Source organism: Dipodomys merriami, unplaced genomic scaffold, assembly GCF_024711535.1.
Source record: "Dipodomys merriami isolate MVZ:Mamm:240054 unplaced genomic scaffold, mDipMer1.0.p SCAF_130, whole genome shotgun sequence".
NCBI lineage: Eukaryota > Metazoa > Chordata > Mammalia > Rodentia > Heteromyidae > Dipodomys > Dipodomys merriami.
The window spans coordinates 3146388-3163674 of record NW_027202605.1 but is presented as its reverse complement, the minus strand read 5'-3'; the positions used below and the strand labels follow the sequence as shown (position 1 = coordinate 3163674).

At 35.4% G+C, this 17287-nt stretch overlaps 1 long non-coding RNA gene across 1 annotated transcript in view; it reads right to left on the bottom strand.

The window, feature by feature from the left end:
- Window positions 1-301: 301 nt before the first annotated feature.
- Window positions 302-17287, bottom strand: part of LOC138824943 (uncharacterized) — an 81039-nt gene continuing 64053 nt past the window's right edge. The window contains exon 5 of the long non-coding RNA XR_011371237.1: window positions 302-1218. This is a non-coding gene — a long non-coding RNA (uncharacterized lncRNA). The remainder of the gene's footprint in view (window positions 1219-17287) is intronic.

The following is a 17287-nucleotide window of genomic DNA, read 5'->3' as shown; positions in this document are numbered from 1 at the left end:
CATTTAGTTTAAATATTAAGCAACCAGAATTTTTACAGTCTTTGAGGATATGCCTCTAATACCATCCTAACCCCAACAGCACCCAAACCCCAATCCAGAGATCATCACTATCCTGAATTATGTTTCCCATTCCCTTGCTTTTCTTCATGTCTTTGGAGAGTTTATATAAATAGAATGAAACCAAATATGCTTTTCTGCAACTTGCTTTTATCACTAAACATTCTATCATTATGATTTATCAATAGTGATCTCAATGGATAGAGATTATTTTCTCTGCTATGTAATATTCCATTGTCTAAGTATACAAATATACCATCATGTATTCATGCATCCTATTGTATATTTACATCATTTCCTGTTCTTTTATCCTTAGCAATAATGCAGCCACATTGCACATGTCTTCTTGTATACTTGTTAGGAAGATGGATCTAACATTTAAATGGTTGATTCAAAAGTATGCCCAACTTCAATTTTATTAGTCAATGCCATTGCTGCTCTAAACCTGTATACACCTGTGACTCCCATTGCTGGAAAGCCCTTTCTGGAGTATGTATTGTTTAGTTTCTTCAGTCCAACAGGTGCTCTGATTTAATTTGAGATTCTCAGATAAGAAGAATAAGCTTATTTCTTGTCTGTTTCTATGATAGGACTATTTAAATATATGTCCACTTTTCCACCAGAGTGATGGTTCTGTCCATAGAATGCTGTGATGAAGGATGAAGAATTACTCAGGAAACAATATATTGCCCAGAAGAAACGAGTTTAATCAGCAGACATGTTCCAACTGCAGTCTTTTCGACCCCCATTTTTTTTTAGGGGCTAAAACACTTTCTTGGGAAAGGTCTTGGTTGCAGATCAAAGGTCTCATTCCAAAGGACTGTTAACAGGATGTAGTCAGATAAGTACACTCAGGCATTTATCCTGTCTTTTGGCAGGATTATGGCAGAAAATCAAATACACAGCAGGAATCTTGAGTCTTTACTCAGACACTGGATAAACATTCATACCAACAGTAGTTTCCTGCTGGTATCAGGGACATTCCATGCACACTGTGCACTCATACTTCCTGCTCCCAAGCATAGTTCTCATGGGGATAGAGGGTTACACATATCTCCTGTTTTCATTTTTAAAACAGCCATTTGTTCGAAGAAAGCAGTATGATCATCTTCATTCTATTCTGTTCTGTTCAGGATATAGCATCACATATTACTTGAAAGACTGAAACAATAAGAACAATTATTCCCATAGCATATAATCCAAATATGTAAAGATTCAGTTCAGAAAAGTAATTTTTAAGGTTTAGCCAATTAAGACGGTTTTGTGGTTCCTTGAGTACTGACTGATAAATATAGCTTTGAAGCTCATTTACTTTAGGTAATTAGGAATGTAACGTTTCCATTTCCTGGTGAAGGGAATCAGAGAAAGTACCATGGAGATAACTTTTGTTTTTTTGATTAACAAATATTTTATTTAGCAATTTTGTATATAATTAGTTTCATACTTTTTAAGTATTTATTTATATTGTGAAAATAATGTACAGAGGGGCTACAATTACATGGGCAAGGTAATGCGTACATTTCTTATCAAGCATTGTTGCCTCCTCCTTTGTTTCCCCTTCCCATCTCCCACCTCCCCGCCTCTGCCTTCACCCCTCCCCCCCGCAAAGTTGTAAAGTTCATTTTTGGATATAATGTCTTGTACATCTCATTGTTGCAATGGGTCCCCCTGTATCCCTATTTAAACAATTTGTTTTTTCCCTTCTGCTCCCCCTAAATTATACCAACATCAAATATAATGAAAGCAGGGGTTATACCATGGGGGAGCGACATATAAAGCAACAGAGAAATCATCTTATAAATATGTTAGAAACAATCGCAAGAAAGAAACAAAAACATTTGAATATTTGTCTTGGGGTTCATTTCACCTAGCATCAACTTACCTGACCTTTTCTGCTTGTTTCAGGCATATAGTAGTTATTGCAAATAAGGGAAACCATGGGACCTATGTTTCTTTGGGCCTGGCTTACTTCACTTCATATAATTTATTCTACAAGGCCTTCAAAACAGAGCTCACACCAATACTCCTCCAACTCTTCAATGAAATTGAAAGAGAAAGTTCACTACCGAACTCATTCTATGAAGCCATCATAGTCCTCATCCCAAAACCAGGCAGGGACTCATCAAAGAAAGAGAACTACAGACCCATTATTTGATGAACATTGATGCAAAACTTCTTAACAAAATTTTGGCTAATTGACTTCAACAATTCATGGAGATGTTTTATCACTAGTTTACAATCATGTTGGAAGGAATTATAAGGTAAAGGAGCCACACATTGTTTTTCAAAACCAGGATCATACTGAGTTACTGTCTCTCAAATAGAGCCTGCTGCCATTCAATGACTTACACTAAAACATCTAGCCTTGTCAGAATTATTTTGTCTGTATGAGTTTGTCTTACTCTTACTCCCTGAATTGAGTTATTATCAATAGTGGATAAGTAAGATAAAAACTGATTTTCAGGATTTCAGGGAGCTGAACTTGCTGGGTTCTTGCCAGGTCTACTTTCTATTTATGGCTGAGTTAAAGAATTGGTTTTTCCAGCTGTTGATAAATCTTGACACAGCTAGCGGGAACCACTACAGTCCTGTAGAAGAGAGAATACAAGCATATAATAATATGTACTAATCCTTATTATAAGGTCCTTTCCAGAACCTGCTGCCTTGAAGGTCTTTTGCCAGGACTTTGGGTTCAAGTTACTTAAAAATGTATTTTAGCTGCTGCAAAACCATATTGGTCACAGTTTAAAATTTTTTAGGGTAAATGAGATTTTAGTTAATTGATCTCTAGGGGATATATCCTTATTTCCTAGCAACTCTACCACTTGAGCCATATCTCCACTTCTGTTTTGATTTTGGGTTGATTCAGGATAAGAATTCATGTTCTGCCCAGAGTGGCTTTGACCTGTGATCCTCAGATCCACAGCTCCCTAACTAGAGAGGATTACAAGCATGAGCCACCGCAGCCTGGTCATTATTATATTTTAATTGTTGTGGAATTCCCATGTGACTAAAAATTTCTAAGAAGTGAAATCTGAAATGTTTAGTTGCTTCTCCACTTGATGGAATGGCATGGAATGAGAAATGAGAAAAGTATCAATGAAAACAAAAACATAACATTGTCTCCAAAGGAAGGGGACATGAGTAATATCAGTCTGCCAAATGGTATTGGAAAGTAATTGTGCAGAGTTTACTAGATTTAATTCTAAGTGCTTTTTTTTTAAAGTTTACATGCATTTTATATTTTTCCTGTTATTTGGAAAGACAACTGACTATTATTTATCAAATTTTTGGTTTGACATCTATACTTTTTATCGGTTTATATGTTCATTGTTTTGTGCTTTTTGTATTTCTCTAATAATTTTATCATTGACATAGTAATTTTTTTCTTTATCAGTAAATGTAATATTTGTTTGCTTTCCTAACTTTGTTATACCAGCCAGCAATTCAGAAATCATGGTTAAACAAATAGGAGTAGACATCTTTGCTTTCTTTCTGTCTCTAAAGTGGATTCTTTTAATATTTCACTACTAAGTATTAAGTTTAACATTGGCAGTTCCTCTACATCCTTTATTACTTTAACAATGTCTATAACTATATATAAATTTATAAACATTATCTTAAATGAATATTAATTTTTCTTTTATCATGATTATAATTTTTTAATTGTGAAAATACCATATAGAGGGGTTAAAATTACATGAGCAAGGTAATCAGTACATTTCTTATCAAGCATTGTTGCCTCTTCCTTTTTTTCCCCTTACCATCCTTGCCCTCCCACCTCCCCCACCTGTCTCCCCCCACAAGTTGTAAAGTTCGTTTTTCCACATAATGTTTTGTACATCTCATTGTTGCAATGAGCCCACCTGTATTCCTATTTAAACAATTTGTTTTTTTCCTTCCCCTCCCCAAATTATACCAACATCAAATACAGTGAAAACAGGGGTTATACTGTGGGGGAGGGACATATAAACCAACAAAGAAATCATCTTATAAATACATTAGTGTATATAAATGTTACATAAACAAAAATTAAGCAAAGACAGTACATTTCTAGGATAGGGTAGCGTTAATTTCATTATAATATATTTCATTTCTACATAGTGTTACTTTTTCAAGTACATATTATACTTTTTCAAAAATTTGCATTTATGTTTACAATTGAGGTTGGCCTATAAGTCTATACTACATGTTGCTCTGGCTCAATTTTGTCATCAAAATTTGATAACTTCACAGAGTGGTTAGACAGCATTCTGCCTTTCATCTTACACTCTGGAATGATTGGCAAACTTATTTTTTTAGTTTTTTCAAAAAAATTAACTTTTCGAATGACATTTCCCCATTTGTTAGGAAATGGAAAGGCTTGGAAAAAATTATATTAAGTGAAGTAAGCCAGGCCCAAAGAAACATAGGTCCCATGGTTTCCCTTATTTGCAATATCTAGTATAGGTATGAGTCAAGCGGAAAAGGTCAGATAATGTGATGTTAGGAAAACGAACCCTTAAATATGTATTTTAATGCTTTCGTTTCTTTCATGCATGTGTTTCTAACGCATTTATAAGATTATTTCTTTGTTGCTTTGTATGTCCCTCCCCCACAGTATAACCCCCGCTTTCACTTTATTTGATGTCAGTATAACATGTGGAGGAGATGGGGACAAACAAGTCGTTTAAGGATTCAGGTGGACCTGTTGCAACAAGGAGAATTACAAAATGTCATGTCAAAGCAAGCTTTACAATGTCGGTGGGGGGGGGTATGATTGGGTGGGGGGGAGGGGGGAGGCTGGGAAGGGAGGTGAAGGGTAAACAAAGGAGGAGGCTGCAATGCTTGGTAAGAAATGTATGCATTATCCTGCCAATGTAATTGTAACCCCTCTGTACAGTATGTTCTCAAATAAAATAAAATAAAATTTAAAAAAAAATTAACTTTTCAAGCTGGTCATGATAATATGCATTTGTAATCCCAGTGATTCAGGAGACAGAGATCAGGGAAATTGTGATTAAAGGCTAGCCTAGTAAAAAGTTAAGACACCATTTCAGAGAATGCACTGTGTGGCATGTCTTAATCCCAGCTAAGTGGGAGGCAGAGATGAGAGTACTATGGATCATGGATAAAATCACGAGACCCTATCCAAAAAATAAGTAAATCACAAGAATTCTGGGAGTATTGATAGATGGAAGAGTACTTGCTTATGTGAATCAAATACCAATGTTACAAAAAATAAAACCTTCTGACATCATAAACTTTTAGTATCATCTTTTATTTCATTTATTCATACACTCTGTTCATCTTTTCATGAATTCTTTAGTTGGCTGCCTTGTCCATTCATTTTCACGTTTTATTTTCTAATATAAGCATTTAAAGGTGTATATAATCAATCACACCCACCAGCTGTTCTATAATCATTTTCATATCATTCAGATCTAACACATCTTAATGTCTACCAGACTATAAGTTATGATCCATGAGTTCCTTGTTTTTATTTCTGTATATAGTAACTTCATAGTTACTTTTCTTATTTATTTCTACCATTATTACACTAGGCTACATAATGTAAATATCGGTTAATTTTTACAAAGGCCCTTTAGGTTATAAAAATCCCTTACTTTTTTGAATGATTCACCTTATTTTCTATTTCTTTCTACATTTTTCAAGAAAAATTCTTATAAAAACTAACATGTTAAGCCAGGTGCCAGTGTCTCATGCCTGTAATCCTAGCTACTCTGAGGACTGCAGTTCAAAGCCAGCCCAGGCAGGAAAATCCCTGAGAATCTTATCTCACATAAACCACCAGAAAACCAGAAATGGTGCTATGGCTCAAGTGGTACAGCCCTATCATGGAGCTAAAGAGCTGTCATTTGTTATCAAACTCAAAAATACTATGTTTATAAGGCAATGTGAAAAGAGTGAAGGGTAATTAAGCTAATCTGAATTGGATCTTAAAATATATAAATACCAGTTCAAGAAAAATGTATGAAATCTGGAAGAAGATGAAAACACACATGCAATGGCATACAGGCCAAAAATGTGGAATGGTTTAGTATGAAGAATGAAGAATTACTTTCTTTCTTCAGTGCACCACTGCCTATGAGATGAGGGGTCCCCTGGGGCAAACATGTATTGTACCTGCCATCTGATTAGCTCTGAAGGCATTCACTAACCCACTGCCCAAAAGTAGATCTAACAGAAGAGCACTTTTATTTGAGGTCCTCAGTGACTGAAAGGTTTGATTCCGCCCCTCCCCTCCGAAATAGCAATAAATTTGCTGGTGGTGCAATCCAATGACTACTGATTGGAATAAAAAGCCAAAAGCTCTTCAAGCCATGGTTCCTGATTTGATTTTAATTGACCATTAAGCCTCTATATGGACAGCTCACATCTATGCTTTCACGGCTATTTTCAGCCCAGTGGAAAACATTTTATGAGCATAATAGGTACAAGAGTCTGAGCTTACAAAGATGAATATGGTGACTCTAATTCTTGGGTAACTCAATGTTCACAAAAACACAATTCTTCACATCTAATTCGTATCTTCACAACTTCTCTTTCCTATACCTTATCTCTCTGACAGTGTCAGGATCCAAAATATGTTTCTCTTCTCCTAGTATCCAACCTATTTTTTTTGCTTCTGTAAATAGTCTCATTGCATTGGAGGAATTTCACAATCAATTTATTTGCTTTCAGATATAAACCTTACTAAACAAATAACCACATGGATACAAGTGATCTTTCTAAAGGACAAATCTAATCACTGAGTTCACTTAAATTCTAACTTTAAAACCCCTCTCAGAGGCACATGGATCCCTTCTCTTTCCCCTGACTAACCAGCTAATTATTGGTTCTGCTCCACCTAACAAATACCGATATCCAATCATACTCAAATATGTTAATCTCTTACAGATTTTGCCCCGGTAGTCTTTTCCTCAATTTAGTCCTACAAACCTTGGACTTGATTAATCTATCCATAGGCAATTGGCCATCGTACTTATATCAACTTATACATCCAAAATCAACACTACCCTTGTACTTACATGTCAAAGGCATGAAAAAATATACCTGCCATTGATGGCTTTTCTGTATGCCAACAATGAGAAGAGTGCAGCTGAAATCAGGAAAGCAACTCCATTCATAATAGCCCCACAAAAAAAACCTAGGAATTAACTTAACCACAGAAGTGAAGGACCTCTATGATGAAAACTTTAAAAACCTGAAAAAGGAAATAAAAACAGAACTTAGAAAGTGGAAAAACCTTCCATGCTCCTGGACTGGAAAGATCAACATTGTGAAAATGGCAATACTTCCCAAGGCTATCTACAAATTCAATGTGATACCCATCAATATTCCAACCCCATTCTTCAAGGTAGTAGAAGAGGCAATCCAAAAATTCATATGGAAAATAAAAGACTCTGAATAGTAAAAACGATCCTTAACAGAGAGAATAGTGCTGGAGGAATGCCAATACCAAATTTCAAACTCTAATACAAAGCCATAGTAATCAAAACAGCTTGATACTGGCACAAGAAGAGACCTCAGGACCAATGGAATAGAACTGAAAACCCAGAAATGATCCCACATATCTATCTATAGCAACCTAATATTTGATAAGGGAGATAAAAAACTAGAATGGAAGAAAGACAGCCTATTCAGTAAATGGTGCTGGCAACATTGCTTAATCACCTGTACAAAATGAAAGCTAGATCCTTATACATTACCCTGCATCAGAATCAACTCCAAATGGATCAAAGTCTTCAAAGTCAAAGTAGACACCCTGAAAACATTATAGGAAGGAACAGAAGAAACTCTAGGGCTCCTTGGCACAAACTGAAATTTACTTAATAGAGACCCAGAAACACAACAAATCAAAGAAAAGTTGGAAAAATGGGCTTCCATGAAGCTGCAGAGCTTCTGCATGGCAAAGGACATAGCTAGCAAGATCAATAGAAAGCCCACGGATTGGGAGAAGATCTTCACTAGCCATACAATGGATAAGGGTCTAGTAAAATATACTTGGAACTCAAAAAAGTAAATTCCCCAACAACAAATCCTCAAAGAAACAATTGCCCAATAAATAAGTGGGCTAAAGACAAAGAGAAACTTTTCTGAAGAGGAAAGAAGGATGGCCAATAGTCACATGAAAAATGCTCAAACTCTCTAGCCATAAAATAAATGCAAATCAAAACAACATTGAGATACTACCTCACCCCAGTTAGAATGGCTAAAATCAAGAACTCTAATAACAACAGATGCTGGAAGGGATATGGCCAGAAAGCAACCCTACTGCATTGTTGGTGTGAATATAAACTTGTTCAACCTCTTTGGAGAGCAGAATGGGTGTTCCTCAAAAGACTCCCCACACAGCTCCCCTATGATCCAGCAATCCCACTTTTGGGCATTTACCCAAATGATCACAAACAAGACCATAATAAAGCTACCAGCATGACTATGTTTATTGCAGCATAATTTACCATAGCTAAGAAAGATATGGAACCAACCCAGATGCCCCTCAGTAGATGAATGGATTAAGAAAATGGTATATATACACAATGGAATTGTATGCCTCCATCAGAAAGAATGACATTGCCCCATTTGTTAGGAAATGGAAAGACTTGGAAAAAATTATACTAAGTGAAGTAAGCCAGATCCAAAGAAACATAAGGTCCCATGGTTACTCTTATTTGCAATAACTAGTATATATCTGAGACAAGCAGAAAAAGTCAGATAAGATAATGTTAAGTGAAATGAACTCCAAGATAAGGACACAAGTGGTTTTTTCTTTCTTGCTATTGCTCCTAATGTATTTATAAGGTACCACATGCTTTCTTTGTTGCTTTGTATGTCCCTCCCTCATGGTATGACCACCTATTTTCACTGTATTTGACGTTGGCATAATTTGGGGAGCAGCAGGGAAAAAAACAATTTGTTTAAATAGGGAAACAGGTTGACCCATTTCAACAATGAGATGTACATGATGCTATATTGAAAAATGAACTTTACAATTTAGGCAGGAGGGTGGAGGAGAGTGTAGGTTTGGAGATGGGATGGGAAGGAATGGTAGGAAAAAAACAAAGGAAGAGGCAACAATGCTTGATAAGAAATGTACTCATTACCTTGGTCATGTAACTGTAATCCCTTTTTACATTATTTTCACAATAAAAAACAATTAAAAATATATCTGCTATTGATCCTACCAATGGACATACAATATTGTTATGTCCAATTTTCCTGAAGGCCTTTCTTTGCCAGTCATGTTGGTGACCTTCTTAAACTTGTCTACGTACAAAATTGTAGTATGATTATTAGAAACCTATCATAATACATATTTAGTTGGATTGTATAACTAGGAAGGCTCAAAATTGGAGACTTTCAACTCCTCCCTCTTGTTCTCAGTCATCCAAGCATTGTCTCTACCTATTTTCCTACTTTTTCCTCTCTGTGTCCAAGACACTCTATATATCCTACATCCTCTTCTCTTGGTTCCCTGCTCCTCTCTTAGTCCCTTCCTTGACAATGTCCTCTTTCTCTACCTGCTTAGTCTGCTGCTCTGTTAACTAAGTGCTCTCTTGCTGTTTGCATTTTCTCTTCAATATTCTCTAGCTAGATGTTTCACCATTCCTATCCCGAGCCCTTCTATTTCAATAACGGCACCAGAGAAGAGACAAATTAAGCTTTTAGTAAAACCGTGTTACATAACAAAATAAAAACTGGTCAAGTAAAAAGTCACTGATTTTTCAAAATGCTGTTACGAATTTTCATTCAAAATCAATTACTATTACTGTGGATATACAAAACAAACAAGTCTTAGTTAATTAAAAAATTGACAAATATGTCAAATTGGTTATAATGTGAAATTCAAAAATGAATTTCAATGATGTCAAAATATTAGCAAAACAGCAAATGACTCTAAAGATGATTTGAAAAAGTATACACTGAAAGATTCCTATAAGAAATGGTGCTAGTATATATTAGAAAAATATATTTACATACAAACTCAAGAAAGATGTACCTATAAGCATATGACTGAGTCTCACTATGAAACTTAGCTTTAAAAAGAATTAAACCAAGGGCTGTGGACATAACCTCAATGCTATGCATAAAGAAAAGGATATTCACTCACTTACCAAGACATCATGTTTGCTTGACTCTGTGTCAAGAACATTATGTTCTTATTAAGAAGACTAAATTATGACATCTAGTTGAGGTATATGCTTTTTATCCTAGGACTAAGAAGGCTGAGGCGGGAGGATTATGAGTTCAAGGCCAACCTAGGCTACATTCTAAGACCCTCTCAGAAAAAAGAAAAACCTTAAATATGTTGCCAAGTAAATTTACAAATGAACTCATAAGTGACAGTTAGTTACCTATCTTAACCTGAAGTATTTTCTCTCTGTTGGATATATACCAAGGGAATCTAAATTTAAGTCATTGAGGGCCAGAGAGAAAATCTTCCTTGCACTTGTACATTTTTACATACACATTCTCATAAATAATTTAGCTGAGTCCTAATATCATATTTAAAGGAAATTTTCCAATGTTGGGCAAAATAAAATTGTACTCTGTTGACTTGCTTGGAATAAAAATGAAACTTGGTTGAAAAATAAAAATATTTTTGTTTATAATTATTACAAAGACTTTAGTTATTCTTGACTTTATCTTGTAAACTTAGTATAACACCAAAAGGATTTTGAGGTTTCTACAAAAGGTTTTGAAGGAAATGTTCCCTGTGTCTGTAGCAAATATATATGTATATGTGTATGTATATGTGTGTACATATGGATATATAATATATTCATATATACATATAGTCATAAATTTGTAAATATGCATTAATTGTATGTATGTATATATGCATATATTATATATTCATATGTATTTGTAAATATGAATTATTTGTACTGACTTTTGTTCTCTTATTTCTCCCACCACGTACCCTACCCCTCAACCCTTTTCAGGTAGCTTTATTAAAATACATAAATGAGGAACCAACTAAAAACTGAAATACAAGCTAAGTAAACCCCAAGGTATAAATATTTCTATTACAAATGATTATGCTTAGAACCGAGCACAAAATAATGGCATCTTCCTTTTTCCACCTACTATTAAAGGTAACTGAGGGTAGAAGGGAAGATACCACTTGATTAACCCATTTACAGACTGTAACTCATTCAGACTGTAAACACACTTTTCCACAGCTTTTTAGCAGGCCATAGGAAGTTCAAAGGCAATTATAAAAATTTATATAAAAATTAAAAAAATTTTAAGTGTGTTACATAAAGGCAGTAACTTAAAAATTCACCAAAAGGTGTTCATCACCTACTGATTTCCTGGCTTTGTTTTATCTTATCATCAAATTAGCTGCTCTTCCACGTGAACTCAATATACTAAGTTTGTAGGAAGCAAGTCATGAATATATAACCAACTCTTCTCCTTACCTACAAAGCTCACCAAAAGTCCTCTCTTTCAAACGTGAAAGTGACAGAAAGAAGGGGACTTTGTCTCTCTCAAGCATTTCTTTAAACATCCAAGCTAAGCACCAAGACATAAATCTAAACTACAATCTAAAATTTATCTCCTAAGGTTTTCTCTCTATATATCCTTTTTTCTATCTATTCTACCTTGAGCTCAGATCTAGCCCGTATTATCCCCTCCTAAATCAACATGTCTTCCTATTCCTTTCTCTGATGTAAGTTTTCTCCCATTTTTAATGTACTAGCCACACAGCAACTACAGTGATCATTCTGTAACTCAGTTGTGATCCTGTCACTTCCTAGTTCTCATTAACTACAGAATAAAGGCCACATTCTATAGAATGATTTATGAAATACTTCAAACTTTTCCAAACCTACCTCTTCCTCCACAACACACTCTGCCCATTATCATTAACATATTTTTATTGTAAAAATACTGTACAAAGGAGTTACAGTTACATGAGTAAGGTCATGAGTACATTTCCTATTGAGCATTGTTACCTCCTCCTCCGTTTTTCCTCTACCATCCCTTTCCTCCCCACCCCCAAAGTTGTAAAGTCCGTTTTCAACATAGTGTCTTGTACAACTCATTGTTACAATGGATCAACTTGTATTATTTAAACATTTTTATAATGTCTGATACCATAAATTTTCAAGTCTCCATTCATGTGACTCTTCCTATCAAACTATTTTCAATTCTTCATCTCATTTTGTTAACTCTGAATCAACCTTGAAGATTTCCATTTAAGACAATATTCATCAAGGAAGCTTTGTCTAACATCAATTCTTCCTCTCTGTCCATTAAACTCAAGCTGGGGATGCTACTTGCCTCCTGTAATCTCAGGGCTCTTTAATTTAATTTCCCACTTTTTGTGGATATTTTTTCTTCTATTGTTTTGGTGCAGGTACTGGAGCTTGAACTCTAGGCCTGGGTGCTGTCCCTGGGTTTCTTTGGTTTTCTTTTCACTAGTTTCACAGATATTCCTACTTAGGATGACGTCCTACTCAACATCCTGAGTAGCTAGTATTATAAATTTAAGCCACCAGCACACTGATATCTACTTTCTACCTTTTTTTAATTGGGCAGGGACCATAACCCCAACCATAAGAATTTATCAGAACTCTTCTTCTCCCACATTATTAGTCCCTTTATTAACTCCATCAATTCAGTAATCACTAAGTGAACTCCATGGGTATAATTCACCTGCTCACCACTTACATTTTGCTAAGTAATACCCTGATTTACCAAAGTTCCATTGGCTATATAGAAATCAATCATTTTTTGCTCCTTTTTTTAGCATTGGAGAATATGAAGACTATTTATTAACTATTCTCAATTGCAAGTGTGTGTGTGTGTGTGTGTGTGTGTGTGTGTGTGTGAGAGAGAGAGAGAGATAGTATGTGCATTTGTGCACACACACACGCTTAAACTGATGGCCATGGCCTGAGCACTGTCTTTGAGCTTTTATGCTCAAGGTTAGAGCTCTACCACCTGAGCTACAGTTCCACTTCTGGCTTTTTAAATGTTTACTTTATTAAATGTTTTAGTAAATGTCTACTCCTTTGTACAACTACCTAAATATATTTTTAATGTCTCATAGACTTTCCTGCCCAGACTGACTTCAAACCACCACCCTAAGATTTCAGCCTCTTGAGTAGGTAGGATTATAGGTGTGAGCCACCAGTGCCAGTTGTGATTTGTTTTTAAATCACCCATTTGAATCATTTTATATTTTTTATTCTTGTGATGTATCTGGCTGATTATGCTTCATCTCTTCTGTGGCTATGGAGTAATATAAATGACTTGTGGGACAGCCTAATACTCCAGAACTGTGAGGCTATTGCTCATTCTTTCCTGCTGTCAAACTGCAAGAAATGCAAATCTTAATAAAGTCATCATTGCTAAATACATGTTGGTAGATAATATTAGCAAAACAATAACATGTAATTATTTCATTTCACAGCAGGTATTTGAAGCTACTTGGCCTCAGCCTTGTCTTCCTACTTCAGAAGATTTCCTGACTACTGTTCTTATCTTCTAATGGCACCAATTTATTTTCAAGTTTGTAAATGGTCAAGTTTAAAGAGCTTTTATATAAATCCTATATCCAAATAAAATCTCAAAATGTATTGCAGAAACTTAGAGGGTGAGTGATTGTCAGTCTGTGGAAATTAAAAGCAGGAAATGATCGGTAATCCAAGAACACTTTTCTTGGGAGCTGGAAAATAATTTAAAATATGATTTTTAGGCCTCTGATCATTGGCAATGAGTATCCAGTTGTGAATGAGGCAGGAGGGGGGAAAACCTGGCAGTTCTTGGGCCATAAAAATGTAACTAATTTAGATATGCACTGAGGCTAACATCTGTAATGCTAGCCAGTCAGGAGACTATCTTGGGCAGAAAGGTCTATGACTCTTATCTCCAATTAACCAATAAATAACAATAAATGAAGATGTGGCTCAAGTGCCAAATTTGAGTAAAAAAACACAAGTGAAAGCTTACAACATTGAGTTCAACCTCACTATTGGCACCAAAAAAATTAGAAAAAAAAGATAATTTTAGCTGTGATTCTCCACCTGCAATGGGGTTCTTTCCACTCATTGAAGAAAGAGTAAGATATACATAAGCTACCTCACAAATAAACTCTAAACAGTAACAATAAGCTAATTACCTAAGTTTGTACACTGGTAACCAAATTAATCAACAGTTTTCCCCAGAAACTTCTGTAACTAAATATAGATGCAATCTCATATATTGATTTAACAATCATCCCATATTCTACCAGCCAATTAGAACAGTGTTTAAGGTGCCATACGCACCAGAAAGTGCACTGGAGCACAAAGCTACTTATATACAGGTGTGCAAACAATGAACATCTTGTTCATCACCTACAAAGTTGAATGCTAGATTCTACTCATTTTTTCCTCCAAAAAATATGAGTAATTAGGAATGAAAATCTCAAAGGAAACTGAAGTTGTATTGCTTTTTGTTTAAAGATGAAAAAAAATGACAAAGGGCTTTTTTCTCCATTTTGGGGGCATTCATTTTTTTCCTTCTGTTTCCTACACACAAGGCCAGAAACTTTTCCTCTACCAATGTCCTGATGTCCAAAAACATCCTTAGCTAAGTAGAAATCAATAGAGTGGACTTACCAGGTACTGGTGGTTCCTCTACTCAGGAGATTGAGATACGAGGATCAAGATTAGAAGTCAGCCCTGGAAGAGTTCATAAGACTCTTATCTCCAATTAACCAGCAAAAAGCTGGAAGCTTTTGGCTCAAGGGTCGAATGTCAGCTTTAAGCAATAAAGCTAAGGGGACAGCACAGGCCCTGAGTTGAAGCACACAAAAAAGAGAGATTAGACTTTTAACTTGATGACCAGTCTTTCTGGGATTCTTGAGCATTAACTTCTAAATCCACACTTGTGTACAACACTACACAACCAACACAACACCCCAAAATTTCTCATGTTTTTACACTATCATTTCCAATCCAATCCCTCATTACTAAGAATTAAGTGATATTCATTTTCTTGCCATTTTGTCTTTTAGAAATCCTTTGGAAAATGATAGTAGTTTTAAGATGTTATAACATGCAAGACTATGCATTGCCCTCCATTCCATTTTCTAATAAAAAGACTTATTAAGTACTTACATGTCAGTTATTCTTGGATAATTGACCTCTGCTGTCTAATGCAGCAATAGCTCATTGAAACATTAATTCAACTCTGTAGAAAACTGGGGATCAGATATATTAAGGAACTTATTATTGATACACAGACAGGAGATGGTAAAATTAGGACTCCAACCTCATTTATTCATCTTATACTGCTGCTCCAAAACAAACAAACAAAAACAAAAGTATGGTTATAAATCTCAAGTCAATAGAGCCCAAAGCTATCATAAGCTTGAGACAAATATTAACCATAATAACTTCTATCTCTACTGAGGAAACATAGGGATTAAGTAAATAGATTCATAATATATGTTGCCATTTATTTGAATTCATGCTTAAGTAGATAAAATTCTAAAATCTATCCATCATAATCACCTTGATAGATGGTAAAACCAATAAATCCAAGGTATTATTTTCAGAGTAAAAGGGATTGCTTTCTCTAGAATTGGAAAGAAGTAAAATTAATGGACAGTTAAGCCCCAAGGTAAAGACAGAATGGTAAGCTCCCATTCAGTTGGTGTGTTTATGTGTGGTTATGTGTGTGTGCTTACATGTGAGTGTATACGTATATCTATGTGGGTATATAAGAATTCATGTGTTCATATGCTTTGGGAAGCAGTTGCCACCCATTGGGATTATACTCAGGCTGCTTTTAGAGAGTGCCTCTACATCTATCAGCCCTAGAAATGCAATGGCAGAAACTTTCCTGTAAGGGAAGAGTATGCTGATTAACAAACCTTCATGTAAGAGTCAGAAATGTCTAAAAAAATCAGGGATCATGACCTCCTGGACAAAAGGAAAACAGTCACAGCACTTACAGCTGGAGAAGACCGGGCCTTTCTCTTGGGACTAGCCATGATGGTTTGCTCCATCATGATGTACTTTCTATTGAGAATCACACTCCTATGCTCATAAATGCAGAGGTAAGGTAGGTGGCTGGAACAGGAGGTGTCCTTATCCTCTCTCCTCTTCCGTTGTTCTATCAACCCTAAGGTCATTTTTCTCACCTTCTTTCCTTTTTCCAAAAAGTTTCTGGTGTATGTGTACTTGGTGTTGCCTAATAATAAAAGTAAGGATGATTTATGTTTAAATTGCCTACAATGTGCCAGAGACTTTTCATCTATGATTTGTTTTATTCGCATAGGAACTCCATAAAATATTTAAGTATTAATATACTCATAAAATGGCAAAACCAAGGTTCAAAAGAGAGCTGTTATTTGATGTAACACAGCTCTAGATGTGGTAGACCTACCTAAGATTCAAACCCATATTCTACAAGTTCCAGAGTCACTATTCATGGCACATCATGCCTTTGTCTGCATTCCACCCTCATTCTTTTTCCACCCTACCCCAGCTCTCTCTTTCACCCTTCTGGTCAGAAGTTCTCAATTTTCATTCTAACTTCCTCGGAAACTTTGCAAATACTAACACCTAAGTCCTCCATTACTCAAAATGGTCACATGAAGTTGATTAAAATAGCAATCCAGTCAGACATAGCTTTCAAAGTTTTCCAAATGATTCTAATATATTCTCAAGGTTGAAAAGCACTGTTAGGCAACAGACTTTTAAAATACCAGATTTTGGAACCTTTTTGAATATTTGCTCTACATTTGCTGAATATATAGGGATATAAACAATTAGGCATGTAAACAATTTCCTTCTGAATGAAATGTGTAAGTGCCAGCAGCATCTCTGGCTCTCTAATGGTCATAAATTTAAACCCTTAGAGCACAGATGTACCTGGCATTTATTAAGTCTGACAGTTGTTCATCTTAAGGAAACAAGATCCTTTCACATAAAAAATTGAAGCTTCAATAAAAAAGAAAACCAGTTTTCCATGTCATTCATTTCACTATCAAATTAATACTTTCATTTGAGAAGCAAAATCTAGCTGAAATACAGTAATTTGCTAAAATTAAGACCTCATCTTTTCACATTCCTGACTGCTCTGCTAATTTTCCACCAGCGTTCAGCTGTACATTTTCTCCATGAGAGCACTGATGCCTCTAGCTCATTCCAAAACCTATTTCAGAGTCCAACATCTGCTTACAAACAAATAACACATTCTCATCTTTATATTACTAAAATCG